This window comes from Dicentrarchus labrax, unplaced genomic scaffold, assembly GCF_905237075.1.
Source record: "Dicentrarchus labrax unplaced genomic scaffold, dlabrax2021, whole genome shotgun sequence".
Taxonomy (NCBI): Eukaryota; Metazoa; Chordata; class Actinopteri; family Moronidae; genus Dicentrarchus; species Dicentrarchus labrax.
The window spans coordinates 21,456,350-21,470,331 of record NW_026136702.1 but is presented as its reverse complement, the minus strand read 5'-3'; the positions used below and the strand labels follow the sequence as shown (position 1 = coordinate 21,470,331).

The following is a 13,982-nucleotide window of genomic DNA, read 5'->3' as shown; positions in this document are numbered from 1 at the left end:
TAAACACATTCTTTACATTTATAAACTAGTAAAATAAGAGAACTACAGTATAATAACTGTAAGAGAACTATAATAAGAGAACTGCTCTGGATTCAGATCTCAGAGCAAATCTCAACTTCTCATTATGTTCTCGGACAAACTGTCCTCAGTTCAGCATCCCTGTTTCATACCTGCAGATAGAATAACATGCTGTGAATTGTGCTGACAGGTATCAGTGAAGCACATATCTGTTGAGGCTGTAAATCCACCTCCGTCCACAGAGGCCTTTTCCAGAAAACATCCAAACAACTTAATTAGTCATTAGTGTCTGCCATCAGCTCTGAGAAAGAGCTGCATTTCCCTTCCCTTCAGTCTCCCTGCCCTCTCTTTCACACTCTGCTCTCCTCTCATCATCTCTGCTTCTCAGCTAATTTGTCCATCCATACAGTAAGTGGATGATGACAGACCAACACACAAAGGGCACCCGTGGGTGGGACGCTGAACGGCAACAGCTCCTCCAGACTACTGTATGTTTTGTCTATCGTATGTTGCATAAGTGTTCCTGTCTGGAAATGTATAAAGGTTGTGTACATGTGCTTGTGTGTGTGTGTGTGTGTGGGTACACTTTGTGTGTGTTTGTGCGACTCCCAGGTGTGTACTTTTTCCAGTTTGACGACTTGCTGAGGGAACAGGTCACATGTTGTGTTTATGTGGCGCTTTCACTGCAACTTGAGCCTGACGGTGCTGAGCAGGCTGCACAGGTGTTAACTTCTATCAGAGAGAGCTCAACAAAACACGAGCTGCACAAGCCTGAACATATAGTGTAACTCAAGACGTATTGATAATGACCTAACTTTTCACTTTTGTCAAGAATAAAGGATGTAACACTGATGTTTAGAATTCAGATAATGAATTAAGAGAACCTGGTAGAAAAGAACTCCAGGTCTTATTTGTTAAATGACACTTGAGCTTTTAAATTCACTGATAGGTGTCACAGGTTCCAACTGTATGCAAGTCAGACATCATTCATAATAATAAAAGAAAGAACATGATAAGTAAATATATCCAACAAATAAACAATGTAAGGTAAGGCACAATGCAGATTGTTCTAAAAGATTCTGTATTAAAAAAACAGCTGAGCATATTGTAATCCTAGCACTTTCATTATATCATACCCTGTTTTTGAGGCTGTTTAACAGAGGTGTGGTCAAAACTCTTGCAAGTCGACTTTCACACCCCCGACTTGCTCTAACTTGAGCCTTTTAGACTTGAAAATTCTCAGAGGTGGCAAAAGTACACCCATCCTTTACTCAATTAGACGTACAGAAGACTAGAAGGTAAATGTAGAAGTACTTATTCTGCTTCTTTACTCAAGAATGAGTGAAAAAGTGCAGGCTATGAAATGTACTCAGAGTATAAAAGTAAAGAGTAATTTCTTCGTAGACATTTCGACCGGCTGTTTGCGTGCAAAGCTACTTCAAATAGGGCCGGGTCTCACTCTCTTGTCTGCTTCTTCTTGTCATATTGTAGGGCTGCACAATTAATCAAAATATTATCGAAATCGCCAAATGCAATAGCCAAATTGCAGAAGCTAAAAGGTAAAATCTTTGACAAAACACTGTTCTAATAAAGCACTGCAGTTCTGAAGAAAGCCCTGCTCAATAGATCTTGTTCTTCAGATTTAAGAAAACATGTTTGTTTGGTACAGCCCCCCCCAAAAAAAAAAAAATTTTTTTTTTCAGTGAAAATGAAAATTGTGATGCATTTCCTCTAATCGTGACTCATATCTGTCAGAATAAGTGAAATATTATGTTTTTACCATTGTGCAGCCCTATTATGATTATGACACCTGTGCAGATCACAACTCACTCGCTTCACCAAACGCAAGGAAGAAACTGAGAAAAGAGTTTACTTTCTTGAACTTTGAAAAGCAATTGGAGAGTTGTGTCATGTTGGACAGCAGTGGAACATTTTGACAAGACCTGAGAAATCGGCGAAAATATGCACCACCATTTATAGGTTGTTTTTTTTTTCAAGAAAAGTAAGTGTTGACCGACATATACTGTATCAGACCAGAGTCCAGAGATTGCTGTTTTGGCTGTTTCCTGCACTGGATCAGAAGGAGTCAAATATGTCAGGGAGGAGGAGTTGAGCGCAGGACGCTTTGTGGGCTGCATCTTTTGTTTATTTTCTCAGAATGTTCTGGAGAGTCTAATGACGGCGTCTCCTGTTCATTTTATTTATTCCTGTTATTTTCCTCCAAAGCAAACACAAACATGTGCTGGCTGCATGGATGAGAGAGAGACAGAATTAGAGACTGTGTTCTCAGATGACATCTCTATTCTTTTTTTCTTCTTTTTTTCATTGTTTCTTCTTTTTTCTTTCTTTTTGGCAGATGCATAAATGGACACACGTGCACGTGTGCGCGCACATACACATCCACATCCACACACACACACACACACACACACACACACACACACACACACACACACACACATGTCTCTGGCAGTCAGGTGTGATTGGGAGTGTGTTCTTGGACCAAACAAAGGGATTTTTTTTTTGTGGCTCTTACATAACTCCTTTGATCCTTATCAAGGACATTATGTGTATTCCATATGCTGTAGGACCCCACCCTCATCACCCGCCTCACACTCCTTCCCCTCACCTCCCCACCCCGGCCTTCTTGGAACACACTCAAAATTGTCTGGACTTGATTTGATTACAATAAACAAACCCACATATACATACTGTATACGGAATGTAATGACACACACACGTACACACTGAGCTTCACAGTGCCGTTCACCTCTTGTGTAACATTGGTTCCACTCAGCCTGTCGCCAGGCTGATCCACATCGACTCAATGTGCTAATGAATTAGTTCATTTGACCGTGATGGTACAGTGTGAGAGTGAATTCAGCTGCGGTAGGTAGTGCAAGAGGTCGACTGTGAGGTTGGATACAAACCTGTTTCTATTATTTAAGTTATATAACATTTAACATTTAATGTACTATACTCTAAACATATCCTCAACAGCTTTAAGCTAACAACACTGACTATTGAAAAGCCCTAGGCATCTCTTCAAATTGAACTTTACAGAATCTATAGCCCCTATCTATGATTGGTCGGATGAATGCAATCAAAATGATGAGCCTACCCAGGTTTCTATACCTTTTCCAGAACTTGCCCATATACTTCAGTGCATCTTTTTTTAAGAAGCTTGACTCTATTGTACTGCCCTTTGTGTGGGGTTACAAATCAGCATATCCAAGACCCACCTTCAAAAACCTTCCAAACAGGGTGGTCTGGGACTGCCTGTTTTTAAACACTGCTACTGGGCAGCCAACTCCAGGGCTCTTACCTACTGGAAGTGTGGAAGTGTTAAGGCTGAGGAGAACCCTCTGTGGCTACAGCTGGAAGCTGCTGTGGTTGAAATGTCCTTACTTCCTGCTCTTCTGGTTTCTGACTCCACCCCAGTAACCAAATTAATTCAGCAAAACTTCACCGCGAACTCCTTGCGATTCTAAATCAGATAAAAGTGGCTTGCCGGGTTCCCAGTGTCTCCATGCATGCGCCCATATGTCAAAATCATTCATTCTTGCCTGCCCGGCTGGACGGGGTGTTTGCGGTCTGGAGAGAGAGGGGTATTAGAACATTTTTGGATCTGTACATTAACGGCCAAATAGCATCTTTTGCTCAGCTAAGCAATAAATTCAGTCTTCCAAATTCCCACTTTTTTCGCTACCTCCAAGTCAGACATTATGTCAAGGAGAATTGGCCACATTTCGATTCTACCTCCACTACCCATCCTTTCCTTGAGACCCTCCTGCTCCCTCCAGACTCCAGACAGTTAATATCAAAATGTGTGGGTTCTTTTACTAATTCAGTTTCCTCTGATTTTATTAGGGAAGCTTGGGCCAAAGACTTGAACTCTGAAATATCTGCAGAGCTTTGGGAGGAGGCACTGTCTCGGGTCCATTGTTGCTCTATTAACTCATGTTATAGGTTAATTCAGTACAAGGTGCTGCACAGATTGCATTACTCAAAAACAAAGCTGAATCGTATTTTCTCGTCTGTGTCCCCTGTATGTGATAAGTGTCATATTGCTGAGGGTTCACTAGCGCATCTTTTCTGGTTCTGTCCTAAATTGCACAATTTTTGGTCAACTATATTTGAGCAGTTGTCGAAAGCCTACTCCAGAGTCATTCAGCCTAACCATGACCTGGCCAACCTTGGATGCTCTGCTGAGACTTCTGACCTTCTGCACGACACGCAGGTCGCTCTACACCTAGGGATGGTGGTGGTGGCCAAGAAACTTATTCTCCTGACTTGGAAATCTACCAATCCGCCCACCTTTGCTCATTGGCTCAGCGAGATGTTATCGGTTATTCAAATGGAAAGACTGTGCCTGCACAAACCTAACGAACAGAACAGATTTGAGTGAATCTGGGGACCCTTCCTAGCCCAGTGTCAGGTGTGATGCCTGACTCAACTTTTCACATGGTACCTACTTTACTTTAACTACTGCAACTAAGTTTTCTATGTTAATCTATTTATGTAAATTTGAAACTGTCTGGCAGCCCCCTCCTTTTTTTTTTTGTCTTTTCCGTTTCCTCTGTTTTCTTTTATGTTGACTGTTTCTCTGTTGTGGAGTGTTTGTACAGTTTTGTGAAGTTAAAAACTGTAACTAAAGTATTAAAAAAACAACAACAAAAAAACAACAACACTGACTATTAAATATAAATATTGGACATTGGTTTGTGCAGCTCATTCTGGATGGGTCAACATGACTAATAGTGTCAGGGTTGATTTAAATGCCCCTTTAGAAGAAGAAATGGCCTCAAAGAACAGTTCAGTTCATCACCCATGTTAACCAGGGGCAGTGAACACACCACCACCCATCCATTGTTCATTTTGTTAATGTAAACAAAAACAACAACCTTTTTTCTATGAGTAAGACAGGGTTCCTCTGCAGAATGGAAAACTTTGAAATTTGATTTGAGTCATTTCGAGGTTTGGATAATAAATTGATCATACGAGCTGTGTTTTCTATGGCGTGTGTGGCAGGCTGCCAGCACTGTGTGAGAGAGCGCAGGCCAGAGCGAGCCTCAAGTTGTTGAAAGAAAAGCGAGAAGTATGGTGTGCGACTGAAGGCACACTACACAGAGCTGCCTCTACGCCTGAACGCCACAGCCTGCCAATCAGCTCTGCCCCAAGTGTCTTCTAACTGAACCAAATCCAGACATCTGCGCCCAGAGTAATTTGAAAGAAATGCAGCAATATCTTTCAAATGCATTTTATATTGCATCACAATTAATCAGATATTAATCTTGTCTAAACATTTATGAGTTATGCAGTGATGTAGTTGTCAGAAAGACTTTATGATGCTGTGAAAACTAAATAGTGTAACTTTTATAACCAGATTTTTGGTTCTTATCTATGAAAGAGACAAAACAAAATTGGGGGCAGCAATAATATAATATTATTGATTTAATATATTAAGGCAAAATAATGGTAGTGTATATTATAGGAAGCATAGATTAGTTTACTTTCTCTTTGGGCAGAGATATTTGACAGTGGAACTCGGCCACAATGGGGACATGAAAGTTTTCCCAAATATAAATCCTGGTTGGCAAAGGATTCCAAATGGGAAAAGAAATCTGCTTTATATGAGCTACAGTACCTAACTACATACCCTGGTAATTATTTAGCCACATAATAGCATACATAGTCAGAATTGGTTTACATGATACATCTAGCTCTTTGTACTTAGATGTCAAACATGGTATGAAAAATCTACCAAGAAGCCTGGAAAAGCATGGAATTTTGAAATGGAGAATGTGTAGGAACCCGATGAGCTAAAAATAGATCTTTGGTAACAAAAACGATGACAAAATGTGTGTTTTGTTTTCATTGACAAGTGATTGCTCTATTTTGGGCGTTTTGCGTTTTCTTTGTACTTTTATTTCAAGTTTCATAAAATAGATATAACCTCAGTGGCCAAAGAGAGAAAGTTTTGTTTCCTGACTTGGAGTGAAGAGCATTCCACTTTTATTTGTGTGTGATGCACTAGCCTTAGCTTGGTTAGTAGATCAGCAAGGTCAACACAGCAGCATTGCATCAATGTTTGTTGTGTTTGCTGAATTTCAGCACTTGTTATTGTCACCTTTTTCGCTACCTGCACTGTACCCTTTATTATTAAATTATTTCAAAGAAAGAAAACATTTTGACTGAAGGTTGACTGTAATGTAATGACCTTTCATCGACTAAAACTGGTCATAAAAATGGTAAAAAAAATTATCAAGAATTTTTGTTTTAGGGTCAAGACTAAATCTGAAATAGTTGTCAATATTCACACATCCTGTCACAGTAGAACAGAGGCTAAATGAGACAGACTCTGAAGTGTTTTTTTGCCATTTGGTCTCTTTTAAACATGTACAGATTTCCATTTGATCACAACTATGATTGATTAATTTCTTTATCAAATGATCTGCCAGATATTTTCCTGATTAATCATTTGGTATATACATCATCCAATCCAAAAATCACAGTTTCTCAGAGCACTATGTGGTGTCTTCAAAGATATTCAGTTTATTAATATGTAAGCCAGGGAAAACCACCACATTTGCTGGAATCCCAATAATTGCCAGTTTTTTTTCTGTTGATTGACTGATGCGATGTTGTGATCACAACAGTTAACGCAAATTCACCCAATCCCTGTTAATTCTGTGCGACTTTGCAATCGCAGCAACTTTTTGACCAATCATTGTAGTTTCCCACAAGCTTTCTAGCTATTTTATTCTCACTGGAACAAGTCGCCTTCAAGTTTCACTTTGTCCTGCAAAGGCCTGTTTGTATCGCTCGTATTTCATCTCTAAAAGCCTGTTATCTGCATGTCCCTGTCCACTATCGTAATACTTTGAGATTCAAAGAGCTGTAGAGTAGAAGAGAGATGAATAGTATTTGAAGGGTGATGAAGATTTGTGTTTTAGCTGCATGTGGCTCCGTCACTATTTTCTTTTTTTCATCACAGTTGAGTGGTTGCATTTTTACTTTTCTTAATCCCCCTTTCCTTACCTCTGTGCACTGTTTAAATTTTTTTCTCTGTTTCCACCTTGTTTCTCAATCCCCCCTTCATTTCACCGCGGGGCCCCTCGATTTACTGTATCTGCAACACAGCATTCTTTGTTGGGACACGTTGTCCCCTTTGGCATTCACTTTAGCTAGTACACATACTGTACATTCAGTCACATACTATGAACACATAGGTGGAGATCTCACATACTAGATTATTATAGAGTGTCTGTTTAAAACACACATATTTTTAAATAAATACCTGAGAAAATCTAAAAAAAAAGTTATCTATTATTTAAATTAATTATTGTATTGTATTATTAGATGTATACTTTTTTTTCTCACTTATCTCGACCCTTGAAGAAGCCATGTGGTGCGCTGTGACATCAATGTACCTAAGAAAGTCTGTACTTTGTGTGACCTATGTCCTACCTACTGCCACCCCCCTTGCCTCCCTCCCTCTTTGTCCCTCCCTCCCTCCCTCCTGTTCTTCTTAATCGACTGTGGGATCGCAGCCGTTCCCCTATCAGCCTAATTACCGCCGAGAAATGTAAATAACATTATACAACAGTAGCGCTGGGCCTCGCTCTGCGCCGCACAGAGAGGCAGAGTGAGGAAGTAAGACAGGGAAGAAACGAACGAGGGAATGGAGAGAGAGTAGATACAGGAGGATGAAAAACAAACAAAAAAAACAAGGAAAGCTGGTTTTAGACTGCATATCGTCAATATTTGTGATTATAAACAGGCTAGTCTTCTTTCAGAGAGTGAAGGTGTGATGATAAAAGGTGACGGGAGGAGAGAGAGTGGGTTTGGTAGGAAGTGAGTGATGTAAGGAACAGGACATTGGAAGAGTGTTTTTTAATGAGCTGTAACTGGTGAACATCAGAGGCAGCAGAACAGCCAGAAACCAACCAGGTACATTAATGAAGCTTTGTTCTTTCTGCAGAGGACAGAGGGAGACTGATGGACCAACGCAGGAAGACAGAAAGACAAAATAGAGAGACAGGGATGACAGACATGATGCTCAGAGTCAGTGGGGTCATACAGACGTGGCAGATGACTGAAAGCAGAGGTGGATAGACAACTCAAGTTCATTCCCCTCAGACCACCACGGTCCACAAATATATAGTAAAAAACAAGCACTAAGTTTCTAAAACAGCTGGGTAGTGTAGTTTTTACCAAACAGGACTAAATAGTAAGATCATTGGGGACTATTTCTTGTGATGGATTAATATTAATATAATTTGGTGCTCTAGTGAGTATTTAGGGCAGCAGAATGTTGTATGTGGGATTGAGTGAAAATAAATTACAGTGTGTGTGTTCATGGTAGTGCAACAGTGTGAGCCATTGATGTGTTTCTAGACAACAATGGAGCTCCATGGAACAGAGAAACAATATATGCACAGACAACTCATTGCTGGTTTTGGGTCATTTTATAGACGTCATTGACAAGTTCTCTGTAAAACATTAATTCCAAAATCAAAATAGTTTTTTCTTCTGAGGAGTAAGGAAAAATGCAAATGCAAAATTTTATCATCTTGTCACATTTATTACTAACGTCTGAGCTGCACAACAGTAGATGAATGACAAAATATGAATTATAACATTAATGAGAGGATCTGATTCCAAATTAAATAAACCAGTTGAGGGGAGTTCTGTCTGTCTCTGCTGCCAACTCGTCTTGCTTTCCAGAGATATTTTTTTAATTGTCAGCTGTGCCTTTAAAATAAATGAGCTCTACTTATGAGCTGGAGATAATCCACACACACAAACACACACACACACACACCATGTTTGATCCAGAGGAATTTAACCTTTTCATGAAGGACTGAAAGGAATGGAAGTACTTTTCTTGTTAACTTGCGTTTTTCTGAAATCCTATCTATATGCCCTTCTTAAATGTATTATTATTATTATCGCGAAAGCCTTGAGTTTACTTGTGCAAACATTATCTTTTGACCCTGGATGGTCTCGCTCAGTTCTATATGCTGTACTTCTCAGCATGTTCACCTGAGACCAGAGGCTTGTGTTTTCCCTGCTCTCGATGCTTAGGTAACACCGGTTCAAAGTATCACCTCAGGCTGTTTGATGGTTACAGTGACAGATTACCAGGATGCAGTGATTGAGAAGGGAGACAGTTTGACACAGAATCACATTAGCAAGTCCAAAATACTGTACATCTGAAGTGTTTTGACATGCATCAACTCCAGGACATAAGCTTAATAAAAGTAAGTTTCCCACATTCAATCACAGCGGTCACATCATGGCTACTGTACCTTTACAGCCTCCCTCGCCTAGTGATAACGTTGTGGTCTTGTAGCTATCACAACAGGCGAAGACAGTTTTATTGTTGACATGTAACAATATCCAAACCCATTCTCAGCTTTATAGTCAAAATATTAAAACAAGACTGGTGTTGTTGAGACATAGCTGAAGAGATCAGCTCTCCAGGTGAGAAACCATGTGAAGTAAAACCTCAGAACTCTTGATGAACTGCTGAGAATCTTCACTGTGTGCTTTTCAGGCCAGCTCAGTGTTTATCTCCTTAACAGCACAATAATTTGTGTGTGTGTGTGTGTGTGTGTGTGTGTGTGTTTGTGTGTGTGTGTGTGTGTGTGTGTGTGTGTGTGTGTGTGTGTGTGTGTGTGTGTGTGTGTGTGTGTGTGTGTGTGTGTGTGTGTGTGTGTGTGTGTGTGTGTGTTCTCTTGTACGTCTTGTACTACCTTCAAAATGAGAGCATTTTTGGAAAGTGAGGACATTTTGCTCCCTGCTCATTGTCCTCACTTCACCAGAGGGCTGTTTGAGCGTTGTAGTGTTCAGGTTATATTTAGAGATTCGAGAACGTGTGTGGTCGTTGCACACCCAAACATTAACCCCGACTACCACTATAAGAGATTTTGTGGCGCTATTCCAGTGTCACACCACTAAAAGAGTCATTATTGTCACGACAACAAGAGGTCGCATGTCAGGAAAACAAACAGTAAACATCTGAAGTGCGCATTGTTGAACAATCGACCAATGATGTAGTCATGTACAGTATGTAGTATCTGGGGTTTTAGTAAGGGTAAAACATGTACCTTTACACTTCCATCCAACTCTCCATCCCTCCTGGTGTGCTGCTGACACTTGTTGTCACTCTCAGCCAAGATGTGCAGACAGTACACACACACACATGTATATCCACAAACTGTGTCATCAGAGTGTTTTTCTGTTGCTAAGAGACACAAACCCCTCAGACTCACCCTGCTCAGGACCATCTAGCTCCTTTCTGCTACTTAAAACCATGCAAACACAATGCAAACACACACACTGCATGCTACACTTGACCATGGCTTTATAAGGACCTGACTTTCCTGGATGGTTGTTTCTTGTGGAACTAATCAAGACAAACTATTCACTTAGGTTTTTTTTTTTTTTTTTTTTTTTGGACCAATGAAATTCTAGTGTTCTGCTCATTTGTTTTTACGGGAACGAGGAGTAAGAAGATATTCTGTGGGAGAACCAGCAACCCACAGCACACATTTTACTTCTGTCAGCCATCATGAAGAAAGACAGTGAAGGGCGAATTTAGCATACAAGAACAATGAACACACACATGCATGTACACACACACACACACACACACAGTGTAGGCACAGGCAGGTTGTCCTGCCAAAAATGTGTCAAGCTTGAGCAGTGGAGAGGTTTTCTTTTCAAAACTACAGTCATTAGTGGACGTACGTATGTTTGCTGTTCTTGGGATGCAGTTCAGGCATACACACACGCTCTTGTAATTCTATATTTGGGAGGACATTCATTGACATAATGCATTCCTTAGCCCCTAACCTTAACTAATACATTTACTTACATGAACCTAACCACCATACAGGTGGCAGATCAGCAAACATACATAGTAATCATATTTAAGTTATATTTTGGTTGTATTGGAAGAAACTGACAAACAGACTTTTTTTTACTTACATAGTTCTTTTCCAGAAGGGTTACTTACTTCAAAGTATAAATGTTAATTTTACATCTGTCTATCTGTATTCTTCTGCACACACACATAGTTCAGGCCTTTGAGTTGCTGCCCAAATCTTGTGTTCAAACAACTGAGCCAATCACAGATTTATAGGCAGGACGCCATCTTCCCGTGCCAAAGCTGGGAAAATACATTTGCTACATCCATAAACAAAAAAAGAGGCAGAAAATGTACCACAAGCAGCATGGATGAGAGGACCAAAGCTGTACAGATTGTCTTACAAAAGTAAAAACTCTTAAATCTGTATGTTTCGTGATAAAGTGAAGCACTCCTGACTACAGTTACCTGCATCTGATATTACACCCTTCTTACCATATATATGGTGTATTATATTTCTCCTATACTGCTTTGTTTAGAGTGTAAATATATTGTGTGATATTGGTAAAAGAAGTACTCATATCTCCATCTGCAAGTTATAACATCAAAATATACGGGCAGTACCAAAAGCAAAAGGAATAATGTGTGTGTGTGTGTGTGTGTGTGTGTGTGTGTGTGTGTGTGTGTATGTATGTATGTGTATATATATATATATATATATATATATATATATATAAAATAATGTTTTATATCACTGTGTTGTAACAAGTGATCCATTCATGCGTTCATCACATTAATATTGTAGCTGATAAAGGTGGGACTAATTTCAACTACTTTATATACTGCTGGGTAGCTTATTCCATAATAATTCATCTTGATATATTAGTTGATTTATAGTTTGTGGAATTAGTAGTATGAAATGGAAAGTACCTAAAAACTGTACTTATGTACAGTACTTGAGTAACATTCCACTACTCAAGTGTAATTGCACTGTTAGTGTGTTATCACCTTGTCTACCTCCGTATGTATGGATGTATATGAGTGGTGGGTGGATATGAATGTGTGTGTCTATATATATTTGCCTACAATACTTTTTTTATTCATTTATTTGTATCTTTTTATTTATTAAACTTTGTTCGTAGTATATTTTAACTGGAATAATTGATGGCATCAGGTACAGACTTAGCAAACTTAGAATTTAATTGCATTGATAACTTGTTTATTTCTGCATCAGACAGTAAAGCCTTTGAGTTAGGTCTGATCATCAGACACACACCCACTCCCCATCAGGTATCTTTTAATCAAATCCTGGTCCTGATTCGTGTCTTATTATTCTAATTAATTTGTACTGTGAAAAAAAGAAGTTGGATGGCTGATTACCTCTGACTAGCTGCAGGACCTTTGGCTTCTTCCCTGCATTCAATTATTTTGTGCGTGATTAAATTTTCCTCCATCACTGCTGAGTGAAGTATCAGTCGCTTTGCATTGACACCTGCTGATCAAAGCTCAGGAGGTCCAAAGTTACCCACTACGCAGGACTGAGAGGAATTGATTCTAGTTGAGGACAGGTTGTTGACTGCACCTCACCTCCTGCACGTTCTGGCCCACAGACAGAAGCGTTTGCTTTGTGCGACAGTGAGTGGCTGCTCAGTACATGGACACAAGCTTGATTTAACTGCAAGGCTTTTTTAGGACAAACATTCTTGGTCTGGATCCAGGGCCACACACACATTACACTCTGTCCCCCAATTACAATCATTTCCTGCTTCCATCATAAGTGCAAAAAAAAAAAAAAAAAAAGAAAAGTCCTGCCCTCCTCTTAAAGGCAAAGTCATCAAAACACATGTATGACCTAAAAAGATCATTTATATATCTGGACTGTTGTAGCAGCATTTAAAAGGAAATGAAAAGAAAGGACAGCTTCCATCCATCAGTGATTAGACACTAAGGTCTGACTCAAACCACAGAGTGAAAACAAACTCAAGCTCCAGGTTTTGTTGAATCAAATCACTGAGTGCATCTTTACTGGGCCGGCTCTGTGTGGTAATGACTAGCAGCCAAACGGTAATGGCTCATAATGTTCCGAGAAAAATAGGGCAGCAATTGGCTTTTTTTGTTTTTGTACACGGACAAAAGTTCAAACCCTGCTTGTTGTTTTTTTGTTCCAAGTTCTGACTGATTTTGATGAGCGAATGTATTCTAGAGAGTTCCTATTGTCAGGCGGGGAGATGTGTGTGTCTGTGATGTCTGTGACATTTAAAACCAAACACAGATATTTGTTCTCACAGATTTTGTGTTATGCAGAAAGTTTAAAAATATTTTCTACGAGTACATTTTATATAACCTTTATTTAGTCTAATGGAGATATCATTTTCACTCTCATTTTTACTATATAAACAAGATATAGAAGGACTGTAATACACAAACATATGTTAGAATATGATAAAAACAACCAATCAGAGTGCTGGTGCTTTACTTTATTTTGATGTTCTACTTTCTTCAATACGTTTACCTGAGAGCTATGTATGAGTTAGTACATTATACTTTAGTTAGTATTTCAGAGATGCTCATCCATAAATGCCACAAATATCATCATTTACCCTTTGCTTTTTTTCTTTCCCATTTTCCTCCTTTCTTCCTTAGCTACTTCATTTTGTTCTTGTTTTCTTTAATTATTACTTATTTTTATTCCATGTTACATTTTCTTTCTTTCTTTCTTTCTTTCTTTCTTTCTTTCTTTCTTTTTACTTCCCTTTCTGTCCTTATTTGCTTATTACTTTCTGCTTCCTTACTGCCCTTTTTAACTTTGAAGTGTTTCCTTATGTTCTTTATTCTGTCATCCCTCCCTGCTTTTCTTTCTTTTTTTTTCTTTAACTGATTTTGAAGCAGAAAAGCCTCCAAACTAACATATGATAGAATTCTCCTCTTCAGTACACCACTGGATACTGCAGTACATTATTCTGCTGCTACCTTTACTTTATTTCCATTGTGGTATTGTTACCTTTATTTTCTTAAGGAAGGAAATCTGTTCTCCCTATGCCTCTGATGGAGATGACAAATTGTTTCATTAGTGTGTGTGTGTGTGTGT

The 13,982-nt window shown here is 39.1% G+C and overlaps 1 protein-coding gene across 1 annotated transcript in view; it reads left to right on the top strand.

Annotated features, from left to right (window-relative positions):
* LOC127352172 (protein kinase C epsilon type) overlaps positions 1-13,982 on the top strand; it is a 75,581-nt gene that overhangs the window by 38,793 nt on the left and 22,806 nt on the right. The gene's annotated exons all lie outside the window — the stretch shown is intronic.